A 13,802-nucleotide genomic window follows, 5' to 3' on the forward strand; every position below is an offset into this window, starting at 1 on the left:
TGGAAGGTGCTAACAGCAATCCTAAAAGCTATTTTAGCTTTTCAGACCACAATACAGGGTCACCATCTACAAGTCCGCTCAGACAATATGACGGCTGTAGCTTATATAAACAAATGGGGAGGTACCAGAAGTCCTCGTTTAATGTCGGTGGCCAGACACATATTCCAGTGGGCAGAATCCAATCTAGGATCCATTTCTGCAGTACACCTGAAAGGGGAGCTGAACAGCACGGCGGACTTCTTGAGTCGAAAAAGAGTTTCGAATCAAGAATGGTCTCTGCACCCGGAAGTATTCAATCTTATAACAACTCACTGGGGAAAACCAGTAGTGGACCTTTTTGCAAACAAAGAGAATGCAAAGGTTCCCAGTTTTTGCTCGCTAAGTGCAGAAGATCAGCCCCTGGCTGTAGATGCCTTGCAGACTCCATAGAACTTCAGCCTGGCGTATGCATTTCCCCCTCTTCACCTCATTCCGAGGGTCCTAGCAAAATTCCTCACAGAGGAAACCTGTTTAATCCTAGTAGCACCGTTTTGGCCCAGGAAACCGTGGTTCACAGCCTTGCTACAATTGACACACCATCCTCCTCTAAGACTTCCCTGCAGACGGGACCTCCTGTCGCAGGGACCTCTCTCATCCGCACGTGGCCACACTGAGGCTTTCAGCATGGTTACTGAGGAGGACATTTTGAGGTGTAAGGGCCTGACAGACGAGGTAATTGTGACCTTACTACTGAGTCGTAAACCAGTCATGAGAGCTATTTACAAGAAAGTCTGGAGGAAATTTAATAGCTGGCTGAATAGCCGTAAGGAGAAAAACATGAATACAACTAATATTCTACAGTTTCTCCAGGAGGGGATAAACAAAGGGTTAACTCTAAATACTATTAAGGTACAGACAGCTGCCTTAAGTGTGTACCTAGATGAACAGTTACGGGAAAATCCTTTTGTTGCTAGATTCTGTAAGCCCACGTACACACGGTCGGAGATTTTGCCAAACAAATCCGTCGGATTTTACCCGTCGGATTTAGTCCGACGGATTGTGTCCGAAACTGTTGCATACACACGGTCGGGCCAAGTTGGCGAAAAATCCGATCTTTCAGAACACGATGACGTAATTTCGTTACGATGGGACTACATTCAGGCTAGTAGCCAATAGCTTTGATGTAGGAATTTGATCTGAGCATGCGTGGCACTTGGTCCGATGAAAATGCTCTACACATGAACGGATTAGGTCCGTCCGGCCCAGTTGGTCGGGAAATATTTCCAACATGTTGGAAAATTGGGTCGGACGGAGATTCGGATGGAATCAGTCCGATGCATACCACACACAGTCGGATTATCTGACGACACGGTCCGATAAGACTCATTCCGACAGATTCTCCGACCGTGTGTACAAGGGCTAAGGCATTTGCTAGACGTAAACCGGTCAGAGTCAACAGAGTTCTATCCTGGGATCTAGAAATTGTGCTAAAAGCATTCTTGGGGTCACCTTTTGAACCTCAGAACCTCAGAAGTCTCCCTAAGACTTATTACGTTTAAGAAAGTACTCCTGGTGGCAATCACCTCAGCCCGTAGGGTCAGTGAAATCCAAGCCCTTTCCATCAGAGAAACGTTTTTACAGATTCCAGAGGACAGAGTCATTCTAAAGACAGACCCTAGTTTCCATAGGTCACAAGATATTGTCCTCCCCTCATTTTGTCAGAGTGCATCAAATGAGAAAGAAGAACAGTTTCATTTATTAGATGTAAGGAGGTGTATTCTAGAATACCTGAAGATAACAAATCCATTCAGAATCTCTGACTCCCATTTTTGTCCTTTTTTCCAGGCAGCGTAGGGGGCAAAAAGCTTCAAAAGTAACCATAGCTAGATGGATTAGGCTAGCTGTAGCAGAGGGGGTATAAAGCCTTGAACAAGGATCCTCCTGGGGGTGTTAAAGCCCACTCCACAAGAGCGTTCTTGGCATCTTGTGCAGAAAGAGCTGGTGCCACCCTGGAGCAAGTTTGTAAAGCGGCCACATGGTCAAGCTTTTCCACCTTTACAAGGCATTATCGACTGGACCTAATGTCTAGTCAGGATCAGGCTTTTGGGAGGAAAGTCCTCCAGGCTGTGACCCTCCCCCCCCTAATCTGGTGAGTACTTGGGGATCCTCTCAAGGGCTGTCCTGGAAGAGCACTATGGAAAACTGGAGTTAGTACTTACCGGTAACTCCTTTTCCGGTGGTCTTCCAGGACAGCACAATCCCACCCTTTCTTTGATTATATTGATGTACTAATGTTATTACCTGTTATGGTTTATATGTTTTGCAGTTCCATCCTTCGGTTCTTGGTGAATGACTGACCAGGGAACCCAAGGGACCGCCTTTTGAACTGTGGTAATGTGTTTCCTGGGTCGATGGGAGGGACTCCACTCTCAAGGGCTGCCCTGGAAGACCACCGGAAAAGGAGTTACCGGTAAGTACTAACTTCAGTTTTTTTACTGATCACTATTATTGTCATAGGCAACTTCAAATAGCATCAGTGACCCTCCCAGTTAGCATCAGATCGCCACACTAGAACCATCCATAGTTGACCCCTTGATTGCCAGCAACACTATTAGTCACACTATAATCACCAGTACTAATATATTTTCTGAATGAATCTGTGTCTTGATTGCGATCAGAACTATACTTGAGCCCCCAATAGTATATTGTCCCCAAAAATGCAGTGTTCGTAGGATCATCCCCGTTCACTGCTAGTACTTTCATTTGATTTCTGATCACTGCCACCTCTAATCCATTGTACACAAAACCCCAGTGTTGGCAAGATCAGGCCTGATCTCTGCTTGCACTGTCAGGTAAGTTTTATTTTTAGTGCACAAGCAGTCCTTGACAGCCAGGAGCTCTTTTTCCATTAATCACACTAGGTACCTGCCAATTTAGTGGTACACTAGTGAAGAGGTGTACAGGATTCTAAACATGACATATGAGAGTGAAGGGGATGCCTCACTGTCAGAATTGGGCTCAGAATATGAACCTGTAGAAAGCTGTTGCTGAGGTGCTAGAAATGCATGATTATGCTCATACTGTATGCATACCTCCCAACATTTTGTGATGGGAATGAGGGACACCTACTAGCAAATGTATGTAGGCATAGGACACGTCCTCCCCTCCACACCCCCTTAAAGGAGAATTAACCAAAAAAGGTTAATTAAATCCACAAGGGCTTTTTCTTTTACCACTACTATTCCTTCATATTGGCTTTTAAAATTTAGAAATTGAATAAAAGGTTTAGCGCTGGGAAACACTTTTTGAAAGAAATAGTGCATCTTATATACATCTATACAGATCAAACCAAAATGAGGGACGAATGAGGAAAGAGGGACATTGCTCCAAATCTGGGACAGTCCCTTGAAATCGGGGACAGTTGGGAGCTATGTGTATGGAGGAGACTGCGAGTACTAGTGCTTCACTACTTTTTGGTGGTCTGGCAAGCACCAGCAGTGTAGTACATGCTGGTCTTTTAGACATTGGCATTTCAGTGTCTCATAGTGAAGTGGTGAGCCCCAGAGAAGTACAAGATGGTAAAGCGGCTAGTAGTAGAATGCAAATTCAGCCACTAAGAATTCAGGCACAGGCCTGTAGACCCCATACTAGCTTTCTAAAGGTGCTTGCAAACTCTAATTGGCTGCCCTCAGATTCAGCAGTACCTGTTATCCCCCATTTACAGTCCATCCTGGGGTTCAGTCTAACTGTGAAATGTGTGAAATGGTGATCTCATGGGAAGTAAATCCAAAACAGGTGAATCCTTACAGTGAAAAGAGGTTATACCAAAACATCAGCCGCTTGGGTACCACATACTTGACCAGACATATGTCAACCTGCCATGCAGTTTGTTGGCAAGCGTACCTAAAAGACCCACACCAAAGAACAAAGCGGACCTCTCTTTGCTCCTCATCAGCTGGGATCTCCAACCCCACTATACCTTCAGTCCTCTCTGAAACTTGCACTGAGAGGAATGAAGGTGTAGAATTAGGTGTGTCACAGCCAAGTACTTGCAGGCAATCTACTATTGGTACACCAACGTCAGATTGTACCAGAGGTGCTCCGTAGGCGTTCAAGGGGCTACGCAAGTACGCAGGCAAAAAAAGATGCCACGTGGTGCTTGAGCTGGTGTGCTTGGGGGACAGGAGCCTCATTGGGCCAGAGATTCTGTCAGCTATACAGGGGCAGGCTGAGAGGTGGTTGACATCATGCCAGCTTAAGCCAGGAATGGTGGTTTGTGACAATAGCACCAAATTCCTCTCCGCCCTCCAACAGGGACAACTGACCCATGTGCCCTGTTTGGCTCACATCCTTAACTTGGTGGTGTAGCAGTTCTTGGGCAGGTACCTGGGCTTACAGGATGTCCTGAGGCAGGCCAGGAAAGTCTGTGTGCATTTCTGCCGGTCATATAATACCAGTGCTTGGCTGGCTCACCTCCAAAAGGAATTGAACCTGCCCAAGAACCGCCTAATCTGTGACATGCCCACCAAGTGGAACTCAGCGTTGGCCATGCTGCCGCAGCTGTACATGCAGCAGAGGGCCATCAATGAGTACCTGTGTGACTATGACACCAGGACAGGGTCAGGGGAGCTTGGTTGTTTTTCCCCATGCCAGTGGGCCATGATCAGGGATGCATGCCCTGTCCTGTCACCATTTGAGGAGGCCACGAGCAGTGACAGTGCACGCATCAGTGACACTGTCCCTCTTGTGCACCTGTTGGAGCACATGCTGCATGGAATAATGGACAGGGCCCTTGAGGCAGGACAGAGGCAGGAAGAGGAGGACTTTCTTACCTCTCAAGGCCTCCTTTATCCAGACAGTGTTCCTGCTGGCCTGCCGATCACACAGGAAGAGGAGGAGAAGGAAGAGGAGGAGGAGAAGGATTGTGTTAGCATGGAGGTGGAGCATAGCATCCAGCATCAGCAGCAGTCTTTAAGGGATCATTTACAGTCCCAAGAAACCCATGGACTTGTACGTGGCTGGGAGGAGGTGGCTGCGGATCATGTCGTCCTTAGTGACCCAGAGGACTCCGGACCGAATGCCTCAGCTAACCTACGCTGCATGGCCTCCCTGATCCTGCAAAGCCTGCGGAAGGATGCTCATATTCATCGGATCAAGGAGAGGGATCATTACTGGCTGGCAACTCTCCTTGTTACAAGGATAAGGTTGCGGACCTTATCTTGCCGTTGCAGAGGGATTAGAGGGTGAAACATCTTCGGGAGGCCTTGCAGAAAGTTCTGTGCAACACGTTCCCAGAGCCTGGGAGGTTACAAATTCCTGGTCCTGGACAACGTGTTGCAGAGGGTTCGGTCAGTCACAGAAGGAGCGGTGGAGAAGGTGGCCGCCTGACCGATGTGTTCAGACAATTTTTTAGTCTGCAGCCCCAAGGTATGATGGGTTCCAGCAACCATCGGCAGCGTCTGATTTACATGGTGCAGGAGGCGTGTAATTACAATTTTTGATGCAATACTTTGCAGCAGAGCTCATTCCTGTGCTCCAACTAGAGTATCTGTGAGGGGTTGCAGTGTTGTGGCAACAGCATCAGTGCCTAAGGCCCAATTTTTCAGCCCCTGTTTAACAGGGGCGTGTAATTTTAATTTTTGATGCAATACTTTGCAGCAGGGCTCATTCCTGTGCTCCAACTAGAGTTTCTGTGAGGTGTTGCAGTGTTGTGGCACCAGTGCCTAAGGCCCAATTTTTCTGCCCCTGTTCAACAGGTGGATGTAATTACAATTCTTGATATAATATTTCACAGCAGGGCCCGTTCCAGCGCCCACCAAGAGTAACTGTGAGGACTTACAGTGTTGTGGCACCAGCACCACCACCAAAGGCCCAGTTTTTCTACAACTGTTCAACAATGGCATGTAATTACAATTCTTGATATAATAGTTCACAGCACGGCGTTCCAGCGCCCACCAAGAGTAACTGTAAGAGCTTACAGTGTTGTGGCAACACCAACACCTTAGGCCCAAATTTCTGCAGAGCATATAGGGCAGGCCCCTACTTTCAAACATCCAACTTACAAACGCCTCCTACTTTCAAATGGAAGGAGACAACAGGAAGTGAGATTAAATCTATCCCTAGAAAGGGAAAGTCTCTCCTGTAAGAGTTGATATGGGAAAAAACGTGTCTCCTCTCCACTGATGCTTTATCACAACTTCTGCGGCCATTTGATGAGATCATCAAACTGGTCAGTCGCAGCCATGGCGCCAGCAGTGACATGGTACCTTATGCCTTCTTTATGGAGCGTGCATTGCATCATGTCATTGATCAAGTCATGGAGGAGCAGGAGCAGGAAGATGAGGAAGTCGCAATGCTGGATGAATTCCCAGGGGGGGCTACTCTATCTGAGAAAAATCAACAACAGGAGTCTGAAGAGGAGTCAGAGGAGGATGGTGCCGGGGCGGATGAGGAGCAAAAAGAGCATGCTTTAAACCTTTTTGGGATCCCTGTTGTTGTGAGTGGATGGGGAGAGGAGAACGAGGAGGACGACATTATCCTGGATGATGAGCAGGAGCCAGGCCACCACACCGCTTCCAGTTTAGTGCAAATGGGGGCCTTCATGCTCCAGTGTTTTAACAGTGGCCCCTGTATAAAAAGCATAAGGGTCAAGGACCAGTACTGGGTGGCAACATACTTAGACCCCCGGTACAAACATAAAATGGTGGAAATGTTACCACCGTCACAGAGGGCTGTCAGAATGGAGCACTTCCAGGCCTTGCTTCGACAACTTCTGCATTCTGCTTTTGCGTGCGCTGGCAGAGGAGGAATTCCCACTCCCAGAGAAAGAGTTGCAGGTACCAATCCAACAGCGCCTGCAAGAAGAGGGCGGTTTGAAGATGTGTTGGTGACTTCTCATATGAGGTCATTCTTTCAGCCGACCCATCGACAGGTCTCATCCAGATCCAGCATCAGGGAATGCCTAGACCGACAGGTGTCCGACTACATCGGGTTAACGGCCGATGTGGATGCTCTGAGGAGTGATGAACCCCTGGACTACTGGGTGGGCAGGCTTGACCTCTGGCCAGAGCTTGCCCAATTTGCAATGGAACTGTTGGCTTGCCCCTCATCCAGTGTCCTGTCCGAAAGGACGTTCAGTGCAGCAGGGGGGATCGTGACCGATAAGCGCACTTGCCTAGCTCACAACTGTGTTGATTACCTCATATTTATAAAAAATGAATGAGGCATGGATCTCGGAGGAATTCAACACATGTATATCTCTATAAACGATTTATTTAATCGAGCACACAGACCTTTTTTCTACATTTGGCTCACTTCCTTGTACAAAAAAAGCACACCGTACTATATGCCCGTACCCTTCTGTTTGAAGAGGTTGAGCGGTGTCATATTTTTGGGGCCCAGCAGCGAGTTGCTGGTATCAGTGCTGCTGTCAGTGCTCTCTATCTCGATGCTGGTGTCAGTGCACTCAATCACGGTGATGGTGTCAGTGCACTCTATCACGGTGATGGTGTCAGTGCACTCTATCACGGTGATTGTGTCAGTGCTCTATATCACGGTGATGGTGTCAGTGCTCTATATCACGGTGCTGGTGTCAGTGCTCTATGTCATGGTGCTGGTGTCAGTGCACTCTATCACGGTGCTGGTGTCAGTGCTCTACATCACGGTGCTGGTGTCAGTGCTCTATATCACGGTGCTGGTGTCAGTGCTCTATATCACGGTGCTGATGTCAGTGCACTCTATCACGGTGCTGGTGTCAGTGCTGGGGGCAGGCGGAAGCTGTGTATACTTGGGGGTAGTCTTTACTGAAAAATTTGGGAGTGGATTGTGACGCAAAATGAGTCTCTTGGAGGCAAACTATATGTGCTTTTTTTGGATGAAAATGTGCGGAAGGCTTTAGTGCGTTTGTTTGGAACGTTTAGTCCCTGAGTATCTAATGATATGATGTTTAATGGGGCCATGGAGTTGGGAAAAGTGAATATATGTTGGTGTTTATGTTAGAATGGGTGTCATATAAGAAATTATTTGTCTCCAGAGTATAGGGGTGGAGGGAGGGAGGGGAAAGGAGATAATGACTGAAAAAGAAAATACAATTAATATACAATATTGAAATATATCTTAACATATCTATGTTCTTAATGTGTCCGTTGGGAGGAAAAAAACTCTCCCTCCAAGGGTACATGAGCCACTGTCAACTGCCCGGTGTACACCGAGCTGCTGAGGGTAGCAAGAGAGGGTACAAGGAACTTCCCTGCAGAACACCAAGAGCCAATCATATAATTTCATTTTTCAAGCTAAAAATAAAAATGTAAGATTAAGGCAACCTCAGAGACTAAGTAGAGAAGAGAGAGAAAAAAAAAACAGTTATAATAAGGTGCCCAAATTATTAGGAACATTTCTTAAATAAGATTATGATAAAAATATTGATTGGAAGTCAGAGAAAAAACTCGGCAGTAGCCATTCTATTGAAAAGGCAAGATAGTAGCCTCAGTACAGGTGTTTATCAGTCCATAGTGTCAGCCAGATCTGAATATGGAGGTGGAGATTGTATGCGACTTCTTTTCTGTGGATTGTAGTCTTCTTCTCTTCTGGAAGCAGAGGAGGGATTATCAGCATATGAGGATGATTTTTGGCGAGTGTCCGCAGCATCTCTTGATGTGTTTATCATCCCTAATTTCTGTAAAGTAGTTTGCAGGTCCTTAGCTGTTCGGCACATATATTTGCGACTTTGGAAAGTAAAACGCACTGAGAAAGGAAAGCCCCATTGGTAGATTATGTCATTTCGCTGTAATATTTGCAGTAGTGGTTTCAGGGTTCTTCTTTTGTTGATTGTAATTTGTGAGAGGTCTGTGAATAATTGATATTTATGACCCTGGAAAATTAGGGGATCTTTATTTCTAGCTGTATTTAGCAGTAGTTCCTTAGTGCGGTAGAAATGCAATTTTGCGATAATGTCATGGGGAGGACAATCTGTTTTCTTTGGTGCTAGGGCTCTATGAACCCGGTCCATTTCAAGACACTCTAGTGCAGGGGTGGCCAACCAGACGAAGACCAAGAGCCACATTTTTTACCGAGTTACCGCAAAGAGCCACATCATACGCATGGGCACACATGAACATCACCCCATCCCTTCCTCATACACACATACTTTTGCTCAGCTGGATTTATTGTAAATGTCACACACTGTTTTAACACTACAAAGACCACAGGTCAGTAATCTTCCTTTGAAAGTACATCCATGTGACAGAAGACAGCAGCTCATCTAATTTCCAAAATACAAATTGTCTTACAAACAGTGAACTGGTCAGGATAACAATAAATAGTTAATGGGTCTTCTAGCCTGAACTAGCAGTAAATTCTTCCAAAAAACATCACAGAAAGCATGCAGCACACACAGAGCTCTGGATAAATAAGTGAAAAGAAGCTGAAATGGTTAACAGCCAGCAGTGTGTCACACTATCAACAGACAGAGAATGTGCTGAGCAGATCTTATCAGTGTTCAGGTGAAACCATTATTAAAAAAAAAAAAAAAAAGTACAGAGCAAGACAGAAGGAGAAGGGAGGACAGATCAGTAACCTGCACACTTGTGGCCATACCTTTTTGTATCTCATCGGCTTCAGATACAGCGTGTTTCTCCTTCCTCTGCCCCCCTTCAGCCTCACTCCAGCGCCTATGTATTCAAATGTGGCGGGCTGGGGACACTACATGCTGATTGGCTGTTGATGTGTGGGAGGAGCGGAGGAGTGCAGAGACTCGGGCTGCCTGTCACCGCAATGAAACAGCCCGAACCAGCCCGAACGCAAGAGCTGCAGGAAACCGATCAAAGAGCCGTATGCGGCTCGAGAGCCGCGGGTTGGCCACCCCTGCTCTAGTGGGATAGCTGGTTGTAATTCTTGAAAAAGTACAGTAATAGCACCGTTTAAATCAGTCACAGATTCGGGTATTCCTCTAATACGTATATTGGAGCGTCTTGCACGATTTTTGAAATCCTCCAATTTGGATTGTAATATGTCATTTTCCGCTTTAAGAAAATCAATTTCTGAGGCAATGTTAGATGTATAATTTTCCAGATCGTCTGCTCTAATTTCCAGTGCTGATGTACGCTGACCAAGTACTCTAATTTCTTTAGTAAGTTTTGTGGTGATGGTATCTGCAGTGGATTTTAGTGATTTTTGAAGCAGATTTTCTATTTGTTTCAGCGTTACAGGAGGGGATAAGTCTTTTTGTGTGGAAAGTTCTAAATTCTCCAGAACTGATATATTTTTCTCAGGTATTTGGTTAGAGAGACTATGTGCCTTTAACCACCTTCAGACCGGACCATTTTGCTGGTATATGACCAGAGGTCTTTTTACAATTTGGCACTGCGCTACTTTAACTGGTAATTGCGCGGTCATGCAATGTTGTACCCAAACAAAATTTGCGTCCTTTTCTTCCCACAAATAGAGCTTTCTTTTGATGGTATTTGATTGCCTCTGCGATTTTTCTTTTTTGCAATATAAACGTAAAAAGACCGCAAATTTTGAAAAAAAATGATATTTTCTACTTTTTGTTATTAGAAAAATCCAATAAACTCAATTTTAGTCATACATTTAGGCCAAAATGTATTCAGCCACATGTCTTTGGTAAAAAAAAAGTCAATAATTGTATATTTATTGGTTTGCGCAAAAGTTGTCACATCTACAAACTAAGGTACGTTTTCTGGAATTTACGCAGCTTTTAGTTTACGACTGCCTATCTCATTTCTTGAGGTGCTAAAATGGCAGGGCAGTACAAAACCCCCCCAAATGACCCCATTTTGGAAAGTAGACACCCTAAGGAAATTGATAAGTGGCATGTTGAGCCCATTGAATATTTTATTTTTTTGCCTCAAGCGATTGAATAATGACAAAAAAAAAATTTTTTTTTTTTTTTACACAAAGTTGTCACTAAATGATATATTGCTCACACATGCTATGGGCATATGTGAAATGACACCCCAAAATAAATTCTGCTGCTTCTCCTGAGTACGGGGATACCACATATGTGGGACTTTTTGGGAGCCTAGCTGCGTACGGGGCCCCGAAAACCAAGCACCGCCTTCAGGCTTTCTAAGGGCGTAAATTTTTGATTTCACTTCTCACTACCTATTACAGTTTTGAAGGCCATAAAATGCCAAGATGGCACAAAACCCCCACAAATAACCCCATTTTAGAAAGTAGACACCCCAAGCTATTTGCTGAGAGGCATTTTGAGTCCATGGAATATTTTATATTTTGCCACAAGTTGCGGGAAAATTACAAACTTTAATTTTTTTTTATTTTTTTTTCACAAAGTTGTCACTAAATGATATATTGCTCACACATGCTATGGGCATATGTGAAATGACACCCCAAAATAAATTCTGCTGCTTCTCCTGAGTACGGGGATACCACATATGTGGGACTTTTTGGGAGCCTAGCCGCGTACGGGGCCCCGAAAGCCAAGAACCGCCTTCAGGTTTTCTAAGGGCGTAAATATTTGACTTCACTCCTCACTACCTATTACAGTTTTGAAGGCCATAAAATGCCAAGATGGCACAAAACCCCCACAAATGACCCCATTTTAGAAAGTAGACACCCCAAGCTATTTGCTGAGAGGCATGTTGAGTCCATGGAATATTTTATATTTTGCCACAAGTTGTGGGAAAATTACAAACTTTTTTTTTTTTTTTTTCACAAAGTTGTCACTAAATGATATATTGCTCACGCATGCCATGGGCATATGTGAAATGACACCCCAAAATAAATTCTGCTGCTTCTCCTGAGTACGGGGATACCACATATGTGGGACTTTTTGGGAGCCTAGCCGCGTACGGGGCCCCGAAAACCAAGCACCGCCTTCAGGCTTTCTAAGGGCGTTACAGTTTTGAAGGCCATAAAATGCCAAGATGGCACAAACCCCCCCAAATGACCCCATTTTGGAAAGTAGACACCCCTAAATTTAGGGGTACACTAGTGAGACTAGGTAATAAATGGTGGGTGCCCTGAAACTATAAAAAAAATAACTAACCAACCAGCGTCACCTGTAACAGTTATATGGTGATCACTGGTGAAAGGGTTAACTAGGGGGCAATCAGGGGGCTTTATGCGGTAGTATATGGGGGTCCCTGGCGCTATAAAAAGCTGCAGCGAACCTAAATACCTACCTGCCTAACTAGCGTCACCTGTGACACTAATACAGCGATCAGAAAAACGATTGCTTATTAGGCTGGGTTCACGCTGGAGCGATGCGGGAACGCCACGAATCCGCGGCGGGTTCCCGCATCGCATGCCTCCCGGCGGCAGTTCACACTGCCCTATGCGAACTGCTGGGAGTGTCAGTGAAATGTTAATGACACCCCCAGATCAGTTTGCATATCGCAGTGCGATCTGCAAACTCGGATCGCATGGTGTGAACACCCATGCGATCCGATTCTGCTGCGGACCAAAAAAAGGGTCCCGTGCGAGTTTGCGGCGGGTGCGGCGGGTGCGACACGAATTCAGCCATACTATCTGTATGGCTGAACTCGAATCGCACAGAGATCAGATGTGATTTGCACTGCAGTGCGGTGCGAATCACATCCGTTCTCATAAACCGCTGCAATGTGAACCCAGCCTTAGTGACACTGGCGACGGGGGGTGATCACGGGGTTAAACCTTTATTGGGGGGGTTAGGGGGTACCTTAGAACTAAAGGGGGCTAACCCTAACTGCCCTAACAGTTATTACAGTCACAAATGACACCCGCCGGGTGATCAGGGGGTTAAACCTTTATTAGGTAATAAATGGCGGGTGCCCTGAAACTATAAAAAAATAACTAACCAACCAGCGTCACCTGTAACAGTTATATGGTGATCACTGGTGAAAGGGTTAACTAGGGGGCAATCAGGGGGCTTTATGCGGTAGTATATGGGGGTCCCTGGCGCTATAAAAAGCTGAGGCGAACCTAAATACCTACCTGCCTAACTAGCGTCACCTGTGACACTAATACAGCGATCAGAAAAACTATCGCTTATTAGGCTGGGTTCACACTGGAGCGATGCGGGAACGCCATGAATCCGCGGCGGGTTCCCGCATCGCATGCCTCCCGGCGGCAGTTCACACTGCCCTATGCGAACTGCTGGGAGTGTCAGTGAAATGTTAATGACACCCCCAGATCAGTTCGCATATCGCAGTGCGATCTGCAAACTCGGATCGCATGGTGTGAACACCCATGCGATCCGATTCTGCTGCGGGCCAAAAAAAGGGTCCCGTGCGAATTTGCGGCGGGTGCGGCGGGTGCGGCGGGTGCGACACGAATTCAGCCATACTATCTGTATGGCTGAACTCGAATCGCACAGAGATCGGATGTGATTTGCACTGCAGTGCGGTGCGAATCACATTCGTTCTCATAAACCGCTGCAATGTGAACCCAGCCTTAGTGACACTGGCGACGGGGGGTGATCACGGGGTTAAACCTTTATTGGGGGGTTAGGGGGGCACATTAGAACTAAAGGGGGCTAACCCTAACTGCCCTAACAGTTACTACAGTCACAAATGACACCAATGCAAAAAAAAAATAAAAAAAAATAAAAAAAAGCAATTGGTGTCACTGTGACTGGGGGGGCAGGGGTAATTGGGGGGTGATTGGTGGGTAAAGGGGGGGGGGTGAGTGTGCCTGGCATGTTCTACTGTATGTGGGGTGTGTTGGTGCAACTCACCGACTCTCTCTCCTCGGTGCCGGAACGAAAACTACCGACACGGAGGAGAGAATACATCACTTCCTCTCCTGTGTTTACATTACAGGAGAGGAAGTGATGTCACCGGACATTTTCATTCGCCGGGAGCGAT

Source organism: Lithobates pipiens, unplaced genomic scaffold, assembly GCF_037356315.1.
Source record: "Lithobates pipiens isolate NorthernLeopardFrog02 unplaced genomic scaffold, aLitPip1_a1.2 Scaffold_27, whole genome shotgun sequence".
NCBI classification, from domain to species: domain Eukaryota; kingdom Metazoa; phylum Chordata; class Amphibia; order Anura; family Ranidae; genus Lithobates; species Lithobates pipiens.